Here is a 13,180-nt window from a genome sequence, read left to right as displayed (position 1 = left end):
GAGGCTCAGTACAATTTGAGTTGCTTGACCACTGTCCTACAGGCCTTGTATAGCTTCAGTTGCTTGCTTGGCTATTCTGACTCCTGTAGCATGACATCTTCCAGCTGGCAGAGATGAATAGGACTACTGAGTAACCTTGCAGATGTCTCAGTTTCTGTATACCACGGCACATAACAAGACAAAGTACACAACATGTCTGCTTGCAGCTGCACATAGATAACAGTGATGGGGACAACAAGTTATCCTTGAACATCTGGGGGTACACTTTTTCATTGCCAAGAGGCATACTTTTACACCACCCCTCCTGTCACCAGATGTTGTTTTGATGACCCCAATTATCATGGTGAGAATGGAATGTAGTTAAGAGTGAAAACCCAATGTAGCTAATTAGCATATATGATAAAGAAGAGATAATTAGGTGAAGGTTGTTTATGGAAGGCTATAAGTAGTCACCACTTTGACAACACCTGACTCCACGGGAGGTACTGCCAGTCGAAACAGAGGCCACTGACTCCCTGGTGGGGCCCCTGAAGAAAGCCATTCCTGTATACAGCCTTCTGAGTAACTGTTTAGCTCTCCAGGCTTAGTGAGTTTGATATATTGTAGTTAATTTTAGGTTTTGTATTCAATTAGTATATCTATAGAAAACCTTGCACATTAAACCTTATTGATCTGCAAATAGGGTGTACCATGTCTCACTGGTATCCACACTGATCACTAAGTGTCCAGGATCAACAACAGTCACTTCATGCAAATGATTTGTATTACAGAGTAAAGGACAAGACTGCTCAGTTGACTGCTCTCACAGGAAAAGTGCTACCAATATTGTAACAGAGAGACAAGGTGGGTGAGGTACTATATTTTATTGAACCAACTTTTCTTGATGAAAGAAAGAAGCTTTCATGCTTACACAGGGCCTGTCTTCACATAACGGCGCTACAGCAGCACAGTTGCAGTGATGTAGCTGTGCCGTTGTAGCACTTAAGGGAAGACGCTCCTATATTGATGAGAGAGCTTCTCCTGTTGGCGTAGTTAATCCACCTCCATGAGAGGTGGTAGGTATGTCGATCAGAGAAGCTCCACCACTGACATAGCACTGTCTACCCAGGGGGTGAGGTCAGTATAGATATCAGTATAAGTATACCAATATAAGTCTGTAGTGTAGTTCTTCTTCAGGTCTGGGAAAGGTACTGAGAGCATCACAGCTATATACAAGGGTGGAACAGATGAGGAGTTAGCACGTGTTACAAGAGACCATTCAAGTTGAAGTGGGCAGTTAACACCTCTACAGTCATAGGACAAAGGAGGTTACTTAGTTACAGATTGTGGCTTTGCAGATGTTTATGGAGAGCTCTTCCCAGGCATCAGGGACAGCATGGGAGAAAGCAGGAAGGTGCTTGTTTGAAAATTTAACATGTGGGCAGTGGTGACTGGCATCCTGGGACTTGATCTGGGGTAGGAGCTGACCTTTTAGTACTGAATGAGAGGTTATAGTGAGAAATATGGTGGAGAAGAGGGAGCCAGTGAAGGGAATCCCAAGAGAAGGGTGATATAATCAAAGTGATAGTTTAGGAAAATGATTGTTGCAACAGCATTCTGAAAGGTCATGAGCAGGGTAAGGTTGCACTTGTCAAGGCCAGAGAAAAGGATGTTGCAGTAATCAAGATGCAAGATGATGAGAGCTTGGACATAAATTTCAGCTGTGTGGTGTATAAGAAAGGGCATATCTTCAATTTTTTATTTCAAGGTGTCGCTTAAAGACCTGCCTAAATCTCAAGGGAAAATCATTCTGTTTAGAGATAATTCTTACTAAAGCATATGTCATGTTTTTTATTTTTAATTTCCTCATTTTGCTTTATTTAGAGAAAAACTGGATACAAATGGTGATCATGAAAGAGTTGCTATTTGTCATATTAACATTACCATAGCATTGGACATATCCCTTCTATTAAATATAGGTCATGCTGTATCTGTAATACTTAGATAATGTTACTTTCAAATAGTAAAATTTAAATGGTAAGCACTCCACATGTTGCTTGGAAACTCTTCTGCTCCCGCTGCTTATTTCCCACCTGTATTCATAATCCTCTATTTGTGATGTCCCAGTTGTTTCCATGGAAATATGTTGTGATGTCACAAACAGGATTATGTCTTCAGAGCAGGGGATATGCAGGAGCAAACAACGAACACTTTAGCAGCAAAGATCCCCTTTTGATGGCAACTTCCCGTACAAAAAAGACCCTAGAAGGGAAATACAGTTTACTGACAACTGATTAATCCTCCTAGTTAAATCTAATGTTCAGCTTTGTCCCACTGAGTTGTACTGTATACTTCAGTGAGAATACTAGTGCAGTTCCATCAAAGTTCAGAGGTCTTCAAATTAAACCAACATTTTCTTCACTGCGTTCTGGGATTGGAGACTTTGAAAGAATTCTGTCCTTCACAGGCTAGCCTCTCCTTCACTGTCCTCTTCAATTATGGGTCTGAGAAAAGTCTTGTGGCTGGTTGACCCATCATCCAAATCTGTTTATCTGAAGATCCCACATACACTCTATAAACAAGGATGCACTGCACATAGGCAAAACTGTCTCCAGATAGAATGATTTTCAAAGTTTTCCATGATGCCTCAGTAGGTCTTTAAGGCTTTTGCTGTGAGCCTGATGTTGAACTGTTCCGAAAAATGCTAGCACTTTAGTTAAGGCCAGTAGAGAGACTGAGTGCCAAACAAATCCTTTCCAGTATACCACAAGCATAGTTTTACTGCATCATAGGTCTCAGTTATAAAAATAGATTACCAGACTCATTCTCATTGACCGCCAGCAGTTGGAGGAAAAACTATTCCACAGAGATCATGGAATAGTTAATTGGTGATGCTGGAAAAACAAGCACATATGCTATATCTAAATGGTGGCAGTACTCTAACACAATCAGTTTAATGTCCTTAAAAGACTACTGAATGGGATACATCCTAAGCTGGCTCCACTGACGTCAATGGATCGGATTTACACTAACTGAGGTTCTGGCTCAAAATGTAATCAGAGTGACCAAAACCTGAAGAAGAGCACTGTGAAAGCTTCTCTCTCTCACCAACAGAAGCTGGTCCACTACAAGGTATTACCTCACCCACCTTGTCTCTCTAGTATCCTGGGACTAACACAGCTACAACACTAAATTTGTAATTGTTACTCTTTAAACTGAGGGACAACAGAGGAAAGACAAATGCAAATATATGTAAAGTTACTTTCTATGGAATAAATTACCAACAGTTGTGGTAGATTTTCTGTTGCTGGCAATTTTTAAAGCAAAATTAGATATTTTTCTAAAAGACATGCTCTAGTTCAAGGAGGAATTATTCTGGAGATGTTGTCTGGTTTGTGTAATGCAGGAGATCAGACTAGATGATCACAATGATCCCTTCTGGCCTTGGAACCTACGAAGCTAGCTGCAGCATAGCACATATAGTGTATAACGGTTTTCAAACCTCAGCGAGGATAGCTTGTTCATCTTTATAGATTTCCAATGCAGCCCTTATCTTAAACTACAACAGGAGCTTACAAACTTGGTCATTCATTTTTGGAAAGGAGAGTCTGTTAAACATAGCAGAGAACTTCTCAGTTTTTGGAGGTGTCTTCTACCATAGATATCTTCTCCTCAAATAATCTAGTTATAACTTTGGAAACATATGTCAGAATATAGGCATTCCCCTAATAGCTCTAATCAGTGGATCATCTAGTCTAGTATCTAGTCTCAGACAGTAGCCAGCACCAGATACTTCAGAGGAAGGTAGAAAACCTCTCAGTGGATAATTTTGTAATTACATGCCCACAGGGAAAATTTCTTCCTATACCCCAACTATTTGCAGCCAGATTATTTTCTGAAAAACAGGGGTTTAAATAGTTATTTTAGCTAGTGTAACCATAGATAATATTCTTATTGCTCATTATATGTGCCTGATTATACAAATGCCTAATCGTTGTATCATAGTTCTCTTTTATTAGAAAACTAAACTAGTAGATTCATTCTTGATGACGGCTAAAGGCTGGAAGAGAAGGTCTACAGAATTAATGGACATGGCTCAAATGCTAGTGTTGAGTGCTATAAAAGAACCTAAACAGTTACAAAAGATAAAGCTTTTATTACAGCCTACATCTATTGATTTATTTATTTAGCCTTCATTATAGCTTGTGGCAGTGAGTCCCACAAGTTAATTTAATCATACCTTGCCAAAGGACATAAACTAAACACCTCATTGTATCTGTTTGAATCCAGATGTTCTCAGACATAGCTCTTAAAAGCTGTATTATTACGTAAACACAGACTAAGACTCTTGACTCATGATGTCTGTGCCCCAAAGAGCTCAATTTGGGTTAGTATAAAATTGTATCCTTACCCCAACTGCTTGAAAAAATTGAAAATTGGACAAGAAAGCTCATGAGAAAAGAGGCGATTTCTCACACTTCTGCTTCTAGCCAGGGTTGGAATTAATACATGAACAGCTTTCCTCATAGACTTTTGGAACTTCCAGCTCTGATCTCAGGCAGAAAATTAAAAATGAAAAATAATTTCAGCCATTATAGGATCTTTAATGTTTAGTTCTTGAAGGAATGAATATTTAAGGGTCTTTTTATTTGTTTATTTTACTGAGTGGTTTGCTCATCCCTTTTATTATGGGGCTTTTCTTTCTCTGTGCTATTGATGTAGGTGCTGATTCATCAAAACACTTTAAACGTGTGCCTCATATTTAGCATGAACATAGCCCCAGAGACCTTAATGGGATTATGGAGAGGTTTAGAGTTCATCATGTGCTTGAGTACCTTGACAAACTGGCCTTAATTTGGAATTTCACTGAACCCACTTAATAAAACTAGTCACTCTTTAACCATTTCTTCAGAAGCACAGCAAATGATGCAATATCTCCAGTCAGTGTGATGAGAAAAGAAGGATAACCCTGTGGTTATGGTGCTAGCCTAGGACTTGGGAGGCTTAGATTCCCTGTTTTGCCATAGCCTTCCTGGCAAGCTTCTTTGTGCCTCAGTGCCTCATGTATAAAATGGGGATAATAGAGCTTCCCTACCTCAAAAGGAAGTTGAGAATACATTAAAATTGTGAGGGTTTCTCGTACGAGGCTAATTGAAGCCACATAAGCACTAAAGATAGTGATTGACTTTAATGACATTTTCCTAAAGTATAAAAAGAAGACTCTGCATTCCACAATTAATTCTGCATTTTTATAGAGTGGTTGAGCATGTGAAATAAGGATTTTTATTAGAAGCCCTGACATGATCTAAATTATAGTGTCATAAACATGATGCTTAAATTAAAATAGAGCACTGTTGGAAATTCATTGTATGACTTTTTCAGTGAATCTTTCATTTGAATTTAGTGCTTATAAAAAAAAAGGCAGATTGACAGCCCTGGAAATGAAAGTTCTCTGTCTGTGCACAAAAATGTGCAGCGTGGGCAGGAGGAAATAGAGCTTTCACAATGTTCCTAAACTCTGATCTGAAGGGACCCTCGTTAGCTCATTACAGTCCTTGGCCTCTTGGCTGAGACTGGTAAAAAGGGTGCCAATTAGTGCTGCCAAGTGAGATGATGGCTTTTCTGATATGGATCCTCTCCACTGGAAACGAGAGCCATGAAACTCATTTCAAATAGCCCATTGAACAGCCATCAGATGGTAGCAACTTTCAGTCACGCAGACCTGGGCTGGCATTGTAGAGACAACTTAGAAATGAAAGACTGTATCCCATTACCAGTCCCCTGAGCCAGCCAGTCCCCCCTTCTATTGTATTTCTGTGGAGGGAAGAGATTGTATAGACTCACAGATAAATCATACAAATGCATGTTTCTGAAATGCTCTCAGATCTTCCTGATCAATCCCGCACTTTAATCAGCTTTAAATACTGGTAAATATCTGCTATGATGTGAAAAAGGAGCAATGAATGGTAGGAATAGGTGATGGAATATGGAACCCCTCATCTGTAGGTCACTGGTCTGAATGTATCTACCATAGGTTAACGAGTGACTGAAAGTTATTACTTTCTTATGGCTGTATGCTGGGCAGTAATGTGAAATAAGTCGATGGTTTTAGTCCAGTGGGTCCTTGGCACTCACAGCAAAGAGTCTTGCAGAAGGATAGAGACTGAACTGTCCTATTATCCTTAGGGGTAATTCCTCCAGCACAGCATTGAGGCTTATTGGCAGCACACTGCAGAGAAGTTTGCACTGTTCCTACCCAAGTTGCCCCAGTTCTGTGGATAGTGTGAGGGATTTCGTTTCCTTGCATTGCAATCCAGTGCTTTTCAGAAGAACTAAATTCTCTTAAAATATATTTTAACCTCTCTCCTGCTGTGAGATAAGGCATTCTCTGGATTCACACACATCATTCCCATTAGCACTGATGGGAGTTACTCAGACATTTGACAGGAATATAGCTCTGATACTATGGTGATGGACAGCATTATAAAACCTGCTCGCTCTGACTATTGTGTTTTCAAAATCTCTCTCTTTCACACACACTCACACCTATGCACAGCCAAAAGAATCTTATGTGTGACTTTTTTTTAATCCATATGATCTTTCAGGTACACAAATATGTTCTTAGCAAATAAGCTGTAGTACATGAAACCATTTAGTATTTGCATTTTCAGGTTGTTTTTTCCCTGGGTATAATCAATTACAATATGAAGAATGCTATTCTTTGCCGTACATCATTTTGAGATGTCTCAAGCAGCTGAAGCATAAGAAATGCACTCACCTAAAGTAAGATGTCAAGGGATTCAGGATTCAAGGGATTTAGGGCACAAACACGAGCAGTTTGGGGAGAAAAACGGTGTTCATGCCCAGGAATTTGGAAATCAAAGAGGAAGAAGCACATTTGCAAACAACTCTGTGAGACAATTGCTGAAAGTCAGACAATTACCACTGGATTGTATAACAGAGCCCACAGCTAAGGAGTATATTCATTAGAACAATGTCATGGCTGCTCTAGCATGTAACCTGAGCGCTGAGATTCTCTTAGCAGATAGGACAAATACCATTAAATTGCAGTACATTAGAAGAAGCTAAGACATTAAAGCTCCCACTCCCCCTTTTTGCAACAAACATGAGTATAAAACAAAAAACAGTGTTTGTACTTACTGAAGACATGTGCGCTCCCCCCCCCCCTCGCCCTCCTTTTACTGACTCAAAAGCTCTTTTAGCGCAGACTGGATCAACTCAGAATTGAGTATGATCACTGAAGAGAATCCTCTTCTTAGTGTTAGAGCCCCAATTTTGCTGTCAGACCCATGCACACAGACCCTTGGCCCTACAGAGAGCTCCACTGATGTCAGTGGGCCCTTGCACCACCGACGGTGTTGGACCCTGTGGGTCCAATTGTAGGCTCAAGGTCCATGGATGAGATGCTAGTGGAAAACATCCCAGAGAATGACTGAAGTAAGGATCATGAAGCACACCATGTAAGACCAAATACTTACTCAGTCCTTCCTCAGGCAGAACTCCCACTACAGAGAAATGGAGTTTGTCTAGTAACATTTAAGCAAAAACCTATGCAAGGACTTTACAGTTTGGCCTGGCATCAATGGTTGTGCGTAAACAAATAAATGTATTGTTCTACTACATTGTTCTGTCGTTTATGTTTTCTTTGATATTATTGGAATTCTGGTGGTGTAGGAGGCTCATGTTACAAAACCAATCTTGGAGGCTTTGAGTTAGCAGAATGCTGGATTTTTATTAATTATACCTATCTTACATTAATTGTGATGAAGAGAACCATAATCAAAAGAATGTCATGAAACTCATGCTTAAAAAGCTATTGTGTTCACAGTTGATAATTAAACAGTAATAGCGATATCATCTTATTTTAAAAAAGCAGACCTGGAAATGGGGCTGAAATGCAGATGATCTTTTTCCATTCCCTTAAGTGCTTATATACTGTATATATAGCATGGTAGTATAGCATAAATATGGAATACCACTGTGCAGCTTAAGTATAGCTACTCTGATCTGACCAACTGCTTCTAGAGGGATATTACTCCATAGACAATATTCAGTGCTAAGACCTCAGTCCTGCAATAAGCTCTGTGCAAGGGGATCTATGCGTCTACATAGAGTTCGTTGCTATAGAAGAGCTCACATAGACTGACAAATAGGACTCTTCAATACTGTGTGTGATGATTTAAACTATGTTAGATACAATAAAATTCAAAGTACGTCCACCAAAAATTTTGTTTAAAATTTGCTGATGTAATTTCAAAGGGAGATGACTGACTTTAATTGTTTTCAGTTTTTAAGGACTGTCGTTTCTGGAAATGGCATCTTTTTATTGGTTACAATTGTGCACACAAGTTATTTTTGTGGAGGGTTTAAAAAGGAAAAGTCACAGACTGTAAAGAGCTAGTGTAAAATATACATATGTGTTTGTATGCCCTATCTTATAATACTTTTTTCAAAAGTTCAGGGCAGAACTTTGAAAGGAACCTCAGCCTGGCCTCCATTGCATGTGGTCACATTTGGATGCACAGCTTTGGTTTGCCATCAATTATGCGTGCAAATGGCAAACTCAGCATGGGCAAAATCCACTTGCATGTGATTTGTATGAGCAAATGAGGTTTGTGCATGTAGCTTCTAGTGATTTTTCAAGAGATGATAGTGCAGGAAAATGCAAGAGAACACAATGTAATGTCTCACGTGCAGAGTGAACACATTTTTAAAATGTGTCACCATATGTACTAGACATCCTTTACAGATGTCTGTCTTTTTTATTTACATGACAGACTGCAGAGATTCCTAAGAAGCTGTTACTCTCATATTCATCTATTTTTTGCCACTTTCCTTGTTTTTCTTTTGTGATTTAGTATTACTTTAAAAATTCAATGAATCTGCATGGTTGACTCTTCAAAGTACACCTTCCCAACAATATCTCTGGATGGTTTTGCATGCTATACAAGCTGCTATGCGGAGGCAAAAAGGTAAGCAGTGCTAACTACCTCCTTACATGGCCCTTATCACCACAGCACTGCACAGTCATTGATGCATTTGTTGTAACAACACCCCTGTAAACTAGGAAAGTTTTACCTCCCTATTATAGTTCAGGGACACTTGCCCAAAGTCACACAGGAAGTCTGTGGCTGAAGCAGGCGTTTAACCTAGGTTCACTGAATGCCCTGTCCCCTTAGACCACCCTTCCTACCCTAACACGAGCTGTGAACAAGAAAGAACAGAGGCCAGAGATTGCACCTAAAAGAGAACAAAGAAAAGCAAAATAACTATACCTGTTGATCGCCTGATGGTGTTATCTCCACCTTATGAAGCTGCCTAATTTTGCCTCTCTGTTGTCCTGTCATGCACTTATTTTGTCTTGCTCAACTTTTCTCATTTTCTACATGTGGACTGACTATATTGCCTTTATACCTGCTAGCTGCATAAATTCAATAGCTTTCTCTGTCTAGCTTTCTAATCCATTTCCAAACTGCACTATTTCTTTTCCCATTAAGTGTCCCATGGGGGAACTCCCCTATAGTCCTCCCTTTATAAATCCTTATTTTGTGATATGAAGGCCCTGTTTCTTATTTTCGCCCCATTTAAGGACTCCTCAGTAGAAAGCAAGAAAAAAGTATAAGGTTAAACTGCTAATGAATAGATCAAAGGATAAGAAACCCAATTCTGAAATAAACTGACTATAGAAAGAGATTAAAACAGAGAAAGAGAAGGGATTATAGAATAATAATTGTGAGAGAAGTCTCAGAGAGAATTGGATTGAAAAAAAGGGACCAGGCTTTACTCTAGATTTCTGAGAGAGCAAAATGCATATGAAATGGAGATTTGAAGGATAATTAAAAATCAATTGAACTCAGGAGGGGAGGTCTGGAGGCTAAGCATAGATCCTACTCAAATGGCAGAAAAGGCTGAAGACTCAAAAGGGGATGCTGGACCTTCAATGAATTCCTAGATAAGCCTGCCACCACCTGTGTCTACTGCCCTCTGTTGCCTCCAAGAGAGTTGTCTGCTCTTGTTGTTCATCCCAGAGAGATAGAAGTTCATTAGAAGGGTATAAAACAACAGCTAATTCCAGCTTTACCATCATCTGCTGTTAAGTCTTTGTAAAAGAGTCCCTTTAGGGTTTTCTCCCAGATGGTGGGAGGCCCTGGCCTTGCCCAGTTATCTACACTGGGTGGCTTATCTTCAGGCCCCACTTTCTTAATATTTTAAAGGGGGACCTTTCTCTTTTCAGGATATATTATTTCTCTTCTGATGGGGAATCAAAAGGAAAATATATGTTTCAATGCACTCATGATGGTATGCAGAACCCCTGGGGTGCAGCCTAGGAGCTGTGGAACTGCTGGGTGCCCTTATCAACTATTTAGCTTGGGGTGAGCCCTCCACCTCACTCTGGCTGGTGACCCACAGACAGCCTCTCCAGACCTTGTTGTCATCCAACCCAACAGCTGGTCGTGCCAGACACCTAATTTAGTTCAATGAATGCTTTCCAGCCACTGATGAACAAACAATGGAGAAACTCCAGCTGGCTCTTCAGTCCAGGACCACAGGACCACACCGTTTACCCTGGTAAAAGAGCCTGACTAGTGGAGATTATTATCCAGTCCTTCCTTCCCTCAAAGGAGAAGGACTGTGCACCAGCTTTCATTACTGAGCAGTTTGTCTAAACACTTCACCCAAAAACACACTTATTAAGATAAAACATTAAACAAATTTATTAACTGCAGAAAATAGATTTTAAGTGATTATAAGAGGCAAGTGTAAAGAGATTAAAAGAAGTCACCCAATGAAATAAACATAAGGTCACAATCTAAGTTCTACATACTAACAAGCTCTTGAATTAGCAATGTCTCACCCTTGTTAGCTGGTACAAGCAGTTTCTTAAACGCAGACTTGGCAATCTTCCCTGCCTGGGACTCCCCGCTTCCCTTTCAAAGTCTTTTTGTCTTCCAGACAACCCTTTGGATGTTCAGTTGAATGTGAGTGGAGCAAGTGATGATGTCACACTCCTCTTTTTATAGTCTGTTTCAGCTTGCTAGAACAGTCCATGCATGTGATGGGGCAGCTTCTTCCCATTGGTCAAGCAAACCCATTGCAAATGTGCATCCTTACAGGGAAGCATTCACTGTAACCAATTCCTGGTAGTGGATTCTTTCCTTGATGGCCCATTAGCACATCTGGCCACTTAATTGTTGTACCTGAAAAGCTTGTTTAGGTGGTTCCCACCTCACAACATTTTCTAGTAGTATTTACCACAATATGTTATAACTGCACATACTATGGTAGCACATACAATCCAACAGGATATTAATGTTTAGCAGATCAAAACTTTTAAAATAATACCAAACAAGGCTTACCTTTTACAGAGTATATCATAATTACATGACATTGGTGAATATGGGGTTTTGGGAGTGTTGTTTTCAAACACAGGGTGTCAAAGCACCAACGAATAAATTCTTCTCAGAGCCATATCAAAGGGGAAAAGTCCTTCTTATTTCAAGGTACTGTGTAGATGGAGATTTCCATTGACTCCAGTGGGAACTAGAGAAAGACCACACACCTGAACATAGTATAAAAGTAGCTGCATGGACAGCGTACAGGCACAGTTTAGAAAGCGAAACCATATGAACAAAATATGTTAATAGAGAGTTTATAATGGACTTCAGCATAGTGGAGATGTGGGTATATTCCAAGCAACTCAACCTTAAGCTTTGCAGCAATGAATATTGACATTTTAACATGGTGCAAAAGGAATTTCTGTTGGCACTCTTCCTCCTGAACTACAGCATGTGCAAATGAAAAAACATGGACAGAGTAGCTCCTGTACCTGAATCTTCACTTCACCCTAAAACCCAGTGCCCCTGCTGATGCCTTGAGAACAATGCTTTGAGAACAATTCTGTAGGAAAATAAATATGTCCATGTGTGAAATCGTGACTCTGTTGAAGTAAAAGGGAGTTTTGCGGTTGACTTCAGTGGTACCAGGAGTTTGATGCATATGCCTTGGGGCTTGATTTACCAGTGTGTTACTCCAGTTTGATGCCACTGTAACTTCACTGATTTTACACTCATATAACACCACAAGTGGTATTGGTGAAACAGACCCTATACCTTTTCTGAGGGTCAGAGATGGTACTGCGTCTCTCTTTCTTTATTAGTCAGGATATTTGCATGAAAATATATTTAATTGAGATTTCCACTGCCAGTTGTGGGACTTAGACAAACTAACCAGAGTTATATATCTAAATCCCTTATTTGGCTTTGAAAATCTCAGCTTTTGTTTCTGACAAGGTCATCTGCTCTCTTGCAAGCTATTCGCTCCCAGAAGTCAGACTCCTGTGGCGCAGTGCATATGTATTTGAACTGATTGCTATGGGAAAGATTATATCACAATCAGAGAATTATGTTTTCAGCTGGTACATACACTGCAGGAACAGGAGATGCAAAGATAGTGATTTCATACAAACTTCATAAGCCATGAAAATGACAGAAATGAAATACAGTTAATAAATATATAATACACAGGCAAAATGTCCTCTTCAAAGTTCCACAACTCATGATGCTTACATCTAGAGGCCTCATAAAGAGGAAGCATTGTACTATACTTTAATTTTCAGGCCTCATATTATTTAATCAGTAGCCATAATTTTCATTCACCTAATGTGTATATAAAAGCTATGATTTTCCAGTACTTATCATCTTAAATAAATGACAGAACTATTTACTTACTCCCAAAGAGTAATCAACCTTGTGTTAATTAGCTCAGGCCTGGGAACACTTTTTCAATAAGAAAAATAATACACATTATAAAATCAATAACACCACCTGACAAATGAGGCTCTGGATACATTTTTGACATGAACTCATAGACTGAAGTCTAAATTTACATTTGGCAATGCTTTCAAAGGCTCCCACTTTATGATAGATTTTTTGTTTTTTTTTTTCCTGGAGAGTGAGCTGTACAGAAAGTCATCACTTAATTTATACGTGATAGGATACATTTTGCTGCCAGTGCAATAAAAATACATTATGTCTTGATAAAAGTGGGGTTTGTCCTGATTCAACTTGCAATGAGATCCTGCAAATACAGGGATACTCCAAACCCCAGGGGGGTCTGACGGGCTGCTGTGTAAAATCATGCGAATAAAACATTTTGCACTGATCTAACAGTCTTCATCCTC

This window comes from Emydura macquarii, unplaced genomic scaffold (assembly GCF_026122565.2).
Source record: "Emydura macquarii macquarii isolate MOO-44397 ecotype Brisbane River unplaced genomic scaffold, CSIRO-AGI_Emac_v2 contig_1027, whole genome shotgun sequence".
Lineage (NCBI taxonomy): Eukaryota > Metazoa > Chordata > Testudines > Chelidae > Emydura > Emydura macquarii.
Note: the sequence above shows the minus strand (reverse complement) of the source record.